This window comes from Polypterus senegalus, chromosome 2 (genome assembly GCF_016835505.1).
Source record: "Polypterus senegalus isolate Bchr_013 chromosome 2, ASM1683550v1, whole genome shotgun sequence".
NCBI lineage: Eukaryota > Metazoa > Chordata > Cladistia > Polypteriformes > Polypteridae > Polypterus > Polypterus senegalus.
The window spans coordinates 131,844,965-131,853,555 of NC_053155.1; positions in this window are offsets into that span (position 1 = coordinate 131,844,965).

Sequence of the window (8,591 nt, forward strand, 5' to 3'; positions counted from 1 at the left end):
GGATGTGGAAAAGAGGTTCCAAACGTCTTCCATTTCACAATTATTGAGACTACTGCACTTCTGGGAACACTTTTAAAAATGAAGTTTTAGAAATGGTTTTATACCCTTGGGCCTGATCCAAGACAAGTGTCAGTGAGATCTACAGAGAGTTCCTCGGACCACTTGGCTTGCTTTTTGTCATGAGCCGCAGTGTGAATTGTGGAACCTTCTATACACAGGTATGTGCACCTTTCTAAATAAAGTCCATTCAATTCAGTTTGCCACAAGTGGACTCCCGGCGAGTTCTAGAAACATTCTCTCAAGGAGAATTAAAGCAAACAGGATGCAGCAGACCACAACTTGGTGTGCCAAAGCAAAAGCTCTGAATATTTGTATAAATGAGTTTTTGATTTTTCCTTGATTTGCACATCTTACTGAAAAAAATCTTTTCATTTTGTCATTATGTATATTGAGTGTAGATTGATGGGCACACATGTCAAATTTGTCCCTTTAAATTAAACCTACAACACAATAAAGTGTGCAGAAAATGAAGAGGTCTGAATACTTTCTGAATCCACTGTATAATATGCCAAATAGAAGTAATTAAAAATAAATGTTCAAATGTTGTCATTACATTCTGAACCATTATAATATGTTGCACATTTATTCGAATGTATGGAAGAATTTCTAAGTGCACTTTACATGTGACGTTATTGACCCAATAAACATAAGGCTTATTCATGAGAATCACTGCAAATTATTTTAAATGCTTTATTCTCCTCCCTTTTACTGCAGTCGTGTTAAACACTCAAACCCAAACATTCTGCTCCTTTTCAATGGAGAACACATTTAATCGCTTTTGAGGCAGACTTGTTCTTAAAACAGAATTAAAAACACTTATTGGGAGTGGCCCAACGACATTTAACCATTTACAATTCCTGTTAAAACACAACAGTTCCTCCTGTTTAGTCCGGCAGACATGAGCGGTTTGTGTTAGGTTTGCCAAGGAATTTGACAAGTGCCCCTGAATTGAGCTGGGAAAGGTAACATTAAATTAAAATTGGGGTTTAATGACACATATCAGTGTTTACCTTTAAAAATACTGGATCATCCTGTTACTACAGACAATGTTACTTCATAAATAGGCAAATGAAAATAAGTTGCTAACTTTAACCTTGAGCATAAACCTTCTAAAACATACAGCTGGTTGACAACAAAGCACAGAACAGCAAAAACACCAGCTTCTAGGAAATTGAATCCACTTCATCCATGTTTTTAATGATCATATAGTGTTTGTCCTGGCAGGTATGTCTGATTTAAGTACATTCAGCTCAAGGTTAAGGACTTGACCAGCTGTCTAGCTGCATAATAAATACAAGGAGGAGATCCACAGAGGAGAACCCTGGCAACATCAGCTTACCTGAAGCAGTGTGGGTACAGGTGATGGTTACTTTAAAATTTCCTTCTACCTGGGGTTGTGGGGGTAACAATGCTACAGTGTATCCCACGAGAACAAAATATTGTTGAGGACACAAACAAAATTTTACTGATGTTCAGAAAAGCTGATTAAGGTGGTACCCTCCAAAAGATCCTCTCAAAGACCGGACCCCAATGTGGTCACTCCAGTTGCCCTTCCTTAAGGATAGGCCTGGTAGTCGGCTTAGTTTAAGAAATATTGTAAATTCCCCCCTGAGGAAAAATAATGTTCTGTCTATCTAAAAGTTCTGTCTAACAGAGGACAAACCCTTACAAGTATACACTTTATCCCATTAAATTACACCAGCAGCCGCTCTGTATTTCATATGAGGTACTTTTTTGGGCTTTGAAGAGATGTGGAGGAACAACCCCCTACAAGATGCCTGTGGGAAGTTCAGACTATGGACTCTGATACAGAGAGAAGCACACTTGTAAATAACTATAGCCAATTCTGTTGTCGTGAACTAGGAGTGCCAAGCACTACAGAGTAAGCACTTCTAATACTGCCTAGAGGGGGATATCATCATCAAACTCCAGCTAATAATAACAGCAAACACAGAGTCTTTATAAAACGAAAGATTAACTCTTCACAAAAATAGTATTCCAAATAAAAATGAAGCTCCAATGGACACAAAGGCAAAATGGCATTCCCTGTGACACAGGTGTGCGCTTGGGGAACAACTTAAGGGCTTGGTAAATTATAGTACTCCCCCGAAACACACGAGGGCGCTAAAAAATAACAATTTCTTTTCCCCTCTGCAGAGAGGAAGATTGACGTACCTCCATCCATGATATCACTTCCAGGGTCACTCCAGCTGGACCCGCCTCTTCCTCCCAGAAACCATCAGAACTGGAAATGTAGCCATCTTGTCCATACTCTGTGAACTAACCAAGAAGTCTCAATGATTGCATTTGACACAAACTTTTTTTTTTGTGCTCTTTCCATATACGGGGTTCGCCTTTGAGGTGCCCCTGACCTTTTATAATTGTCTTGTCATTATACCTGTGACAAGAATGCAATCCAAATCAAACAAGTCACAATGCTGTTTCCAAATTCCAGGTAAAAAAAAAAATGGAGCAGAAAGTCGAAAAATCTGAGATCTAATAATTCACAAAAATCACAATAATTGCACTCACTAACTCCCTAGCGTATTCACAATGAATCACCAGGAAATGTGGAAGACCCACTAGATATATACGTCCGAGGTGAGTTCCTGGTGGTGACTGGCAGGTGACCCCATCTCTTGGAGGGATTCCCCCACAAAACATCAAACATAACAAAGGCAGCTTAAATACAGTACATTGACAAAACCAAAAATAAAGAAATATGCATATCAGCAAGATAAGTAAAAAAAAAAATCAGAAGTGAACAAAAGTGACATAAAACCTGAATTTGATCTCCAGCCAGAGAAGACATGATAGCTGTGAGGTACACGGTCAGAAGAACTACAGTATGCAGCGCTGTCTCGACCATGTAAGATGTCTGCAACTGCAGCAAGCAAGGCCACTTCCTTTATGGTGGCAGGTGGCAATGCCCATGCTTGTATGTGTAGGTAGCAGCTTTAGACACCACTGTCTTAAAAACAGAAGCTAATTATAGATAGATGTACATAAGATGCATCCCCAAGGACAGCAGAGAGCAGCCAGCCACCTGCTTCCCTGCCGTGAAGCCCAAAGGAAGCCATGTTTTGGGAAACCTTGAGGTTCTGTGGGCAAGTTGATTCTAATGGGTTTTAGGCATGGATGAAAACAGCTAGAAGTCAATCAGAATTCTCAAAAGTAATTTTAATCAAAGGCCACCTAACTTGACAAAATAGGAATAGATGAATATCAAAGTTCTCAAGATTAAAAATGTACAGAACAGAAGGGTAAACAAATGTCAGCCGTATAACACTTCTTCCTTTTGTACTTTTGGTTCCATAGTCTTCTGATCCATTATGGGGGCATTATACTGTTTAGAGGGTTGTTACTATCACATGTACAGAATTCAGAGGCATTCTTACATGCATATGCTAATCAACAACAACAACAACAACATAATTTCAGCAAATTACGGATCCTGTCATGCTATAATTTGGTAAAAGGTCTGCGTAAAATCAGTACACAGTAAAGGCAAGCTTTCAAATCTGTTAATCCCCTTGGGATTAATAAAGTATCTATCTATATATCTATCTATCTATCTATCTATCCATTTTCAGAACATGCTTATTTCAAACCAGGGTTTTGGGGAGCCAGATCATACCCTGGTGCAATGCAGGAACCAGCCCTGAATGGAGAATTCCTAGTTTGTTGGTGGGGACTCTCAAATGATACAATAATATATCGGATAGCTTAGAGTCCCCAATTAACCTAACACCCCATCCTGGAGAAGTAGAGCAGAGGGAAGCTGAGGTAATCAAAAAAGACCTGCACAGACGTCGGAAGAATGTGCAAACTGCTCACTGTCTGTTTTTGAACCCTGTGTCTTGAAGTGCTATTGTGATCTCTCCACTTCCGCTCCCATGTCACACCCAACCATTCAAATCATGTTCATTCTTAAATGCGCAAAATATTTGCTTTCTCTGACTTTTCAAAATTTGGGTCACACTGGCACATTCATTTGCACTTTAGGAATCATCTAGATGCCTAAATAGTGCTGGCATTAACATAATTATGACAGAGTAATGGCAGGCCTTGTACGGGTCAATCTGACAGGCATCTATTCCCAGGGTACATTAACACACATTTTGATCCACTGGAAAAGAAGCCAGTTAGTCATTTTCTAACTCACTTAGTCCTGAACAGGGTTGTGGGGGTCAGCTGGAGCCTATCCCAGCTAGCACAGGGCACAAGGCATGAAAGATCCTAGATGGGGTGCCAGTCCATCGCAGGGCAAATACACACCCCAGTCACACACTGGGCCAATTTAGAATCACCAGTTTATCTAACCTGCATGTCTTTGGATTGTGGGAGGAAACCAAAGCATCTGCAGGAAACTCATGAGGAACAGGGAGAACATGTAAACTCCATGCAGGGAGGACATGGGACATGAACCATTCAGCCTCAATGAAGTGTGCTATAAAACACTGTAAAAATAAGTCTGATCTGAATCAATCTACGTTTATCTTTAAAGATGCTGTATAGATAATGTGGTGTATGGCCGGCTGTTCATTCTGGCCAATACCCCCAAGCCGCCAGGTGGAGCCCTCCCTGCAGTATGGAGGTGCCCCGAAGACCAGCAGGGCATCAAGGACATTGGAGTCTTTATGCACAGCCTTGCTGGATACCATGGGGGCCACTTGGAGACGCTGCAGGGAGGAACGATGTTTATTTGCTTTACGCCCCAGAAGTACGTCCGAGTCACATGGACAAGGGGAATGACAATGCTTCCGGGGTGAAGAAAAGGACTTTTGATCTGACCCGGAAGTGATAGGAGATCACATGGACTGGGGATTGGAATACTTCCTGGTCAGGGAGGATAAAAGGATTGTGGGAGCTCCCAGACGGCGAGCTGAGCTGGGTGGAAGGGTAGCAACGCGTCTGGGAGTGGAGGAATTGTTTATTGTATTGGAGAATTGTGATTATTTAATGAGTATTGTGGAGTGGAGGGTGCTTTGTGCATTACTGTTAATTAATAAAGTCTACTTTTGGACTTTTATCTGGTGTCTGGCATCTTGGACAAGGGTTCAAGGGAGCGATAGTGCCCCCTATCTGTCACAATAGATAGATAGAAAGATAGATAGATAGAGTGGGTACTACAGCAGTGGCAAATGTGCAGCATTGCAGGTGGTCTTCTTGAAGGTTATCATGTGTATGTCTCATGATTTCAAGGGTCTATTAAAGTAAAGCCCAGTAAAAAGCTGTCATGAGCTGTGACTGCTCCAGCATTTTAAAACATCTTGACACTTGTAAAGCTGACTGCTTCAATTACACTTTTAATCAAGGAGAGGTCACTTCACTTGAGAAGCGAACTCTGACTGCAGGCTTTTCCTCTCTTTAAACAGAGAAAATGGCTACAAGTTGGCTGCATTGGACAATTAGTTTTTCCAGATGAACTTTCAGTAAACCAAAGCGTATTGGGAACATGGTGAAAAAAAATTGGAAAAGAAAAATTGGGACACAATGAAGAAGAAAAATAACCTTAAGATCATCTAGTCTATATTTCAGCTTTCTTAATGTCTCAAATTAATTTATGTATTTTCTGTTTACATTGTAATTACATTGAAGATACTGTGGAGGTGACAACACTGTCAGAGGATAATTTCAGTATTTTTCAAGCAAAAGTTATTCCTTCACAGTCGTAGCATATATTAATTCGCCACATTGTGTTCCAAAGTGAAGAATTTTTTTATAAATTTTATAAATTATGTAGCCTGTTCTTGTATTTTAAGATGGAGGTCATGGAGCTTGGGGCCCATGAAAACAAAACCCTTAAAACTTACCAAAACAGTATACTTTGAAGCAGCAAAACTTTCGATTTGAGAAAACGTGAGGGCAGGGCCATCTTAACGTATTGCACAATAAACATTGCCAAGGGGCCCCAGGAGCATAACATCCCACGACATTTCTGATGCCTATGTAGTTTACTCGGGGAGCCTAGGATGCTGTTAAGACGGCCCTGCGTGAGGCATGCTGTGCCAACAAAAGTAAACTGCAAATAGTAAATTGTTTCATAGGATGGAGGTTACGATATAACTCCTATTTTGCTTGTCCTTTAATGTACTTATTTATCTAATCTAATCTTCTGAAACCAGTTTTCCTGGTGAGGGTTGCTCTGGATGGATGCACCTATTTATAATAAAATGATATATAAACGTGATACAAATAATACAGCTCTTAATTGTGACCTAAGTTTAATTGGCCTGCTAGTTCTCCTGTGAAAAAACCTGCACCATTGAAAGAATACATGTACATGTAAAGTAATGCACAAGGTGTAAACAAGTGTCTCCTTTGGTTGGAGAGTTTCAATACTGAACCTATGAAGCCTGCAGCCTTTATTCCAAATACTTTACTATACTTCAGACTGTGTCTGCTCTGCTTAGTATACATAAGAATACAAAGGTATAAAAATGTATTCTTTTAATGTGGCATGTTTTGTCAAAACTGAACTGGCAGGCAAATGCCACTAAGATCACAATGAAGAGCTGTAGTATTTGTATTACTTTTATTTATCATATTGTTTAATATATATATATATGTATATATATCCATCCATCCATCCTCCTGCAGCACCTTGAACAGAGATGCCCAGACTTCCCTCTCCCCGGCCACTTCTTCTAGCTCTTCCCGGGGAATTCCGAGGTGTTCCCAGGCCAGCCGGGAGACATAGTCCCTCCAGCGTGTCCTGGGTCTTCCCCGGGACCTCCTTCCGGTTGGACGTGCCCGGAACACCTCACCAGGGAGGCGTTCAGGAGGCATCTTGATCAGATGCCTGATCCACCTCATCTGACTCCTTTTGATGCGGAAGAGCAGCGGCTCTACTCTGAGCCGCTCCCGGATGACTGAGCTTCTCACCCTATCTTTAAGGGAAAGCCCAGACACCCTGAGGAGGAAACTCATTTCAGCCGCTTATATTCGCGATCTCGTTCTTTCGGACACTACCCATAGCTCATGACCATAGGTGAGGGTAGGAGCGTAGATCGACTGGTAAATTGAGAGCTTTGCCTTATGACTCAGCTCCTTTTCCACCACGACTAACAGATGCAGAACCCGCATCACTGCAGATGCTGCACCGATCTGCCTGTCAATCTCACACTCCATTCTTCCCTCACTCGTGAACAAGACCCCGAGATACTTGAACTCCTCCACTTGGGGCACAATCTCGCTCCAAACTCTAAGAGGGCACTCCACTCTTTTCCGGCTGAGGACCATGGTCTCAGATTTGGAGGTTCTGATTCCCATCCCAGCCACTTCACACTCAGCTGCGAACCGATCCAGAGAGAGCTGAAGATCACGGCCTGATGAAGCAAACAGGACAACATCATTGGCAAAAAGCAGTGACCCAATCCTGAGTCCACCAAACCGGACCCCCTCAACACCCTGGCTGTGCCTAGAAATTCTGTCCATAAAAGTTAGGAACAGAATCAGTGACAAAGGGCAGCCCTGGCGGAGTCCAACTCTAAATGGAAATGGGTTTGACTTACTGCCGGCAATGCGGACCAAGCTCTGACACCAGCTGTACAGGGACCGAACAGCCCTTATCAGGGGGTCCGGTACCCCATACTCTCGGAGCACCCCCCCACAGGATTTCCCAAGGGACACGGTCGAAAACACCTTTTCCAAGTCCACAAAACAGATGTAGACTATACAGTATATATCTATATATATAAAATTCTTTTTGCGTTTGAAACGGAAATTACGTTTGACAACAGAACATAATACAGGAACTAATCACTTCATTTGTGGACGCCATTTTTATATCGTCTTTATGAATTGTTATTATTTGTGTGAGAGTTACTTTACTGATATTGAAAAAAGTAAACACAAACATGCCGATCTATCCCATAGAAGTGCGCCCCGCATCGCCCTCTCCCAGCCTTCCTCTCTGGACTCCAGCGCTGACCCATTCGCCGCCAGGCACATTCTGACAGAGAAGTTTTATTTATTCGTCCACGTCACTGTCGTGGAAACTGCCACATTATAACTTTTTTTAATTGGCAGTACATGATAGTAGAAGAGATGAGGAAAACAGCTTTGCGTCTTTCTACTTTTAAACTCAGCCGAGCTGTAAACAATGTGAAGACGACACCGCCTTCAGCGGCAAGGGGTCGTGAGAACAAAGTGGACGCTCGGAGGCGCGGAATGTCAGGCTGCTCTGCCAGGTTGAGAGCTTCGCAGTTTCGGGCAGCATCCTCTCTTCTTACACTGTTTGTGACACTTCGAGTGGCCCGTCGGCTCCTGGGAGAGTGGAAATCATTGTGAATGAGTGTGATTGGTGCCATCAGAGCAAAACTGTCTTTGTAAATTGCACTTTACGACTACTTACTGTCCCTTAAGGTGAGTTCGGGTCACTAAAGCCCCAAAACATTCAGGGTTGCTTTTGAAATAAATTCTTTTAAGAAGATGGAGGGTTTACATTTAAGAAGATATACCGACCTCTTTATATTAAGTGGGAATTTTTTGGAACTTCTGCCCGTTAAGCACGGAACGGCAGCGTC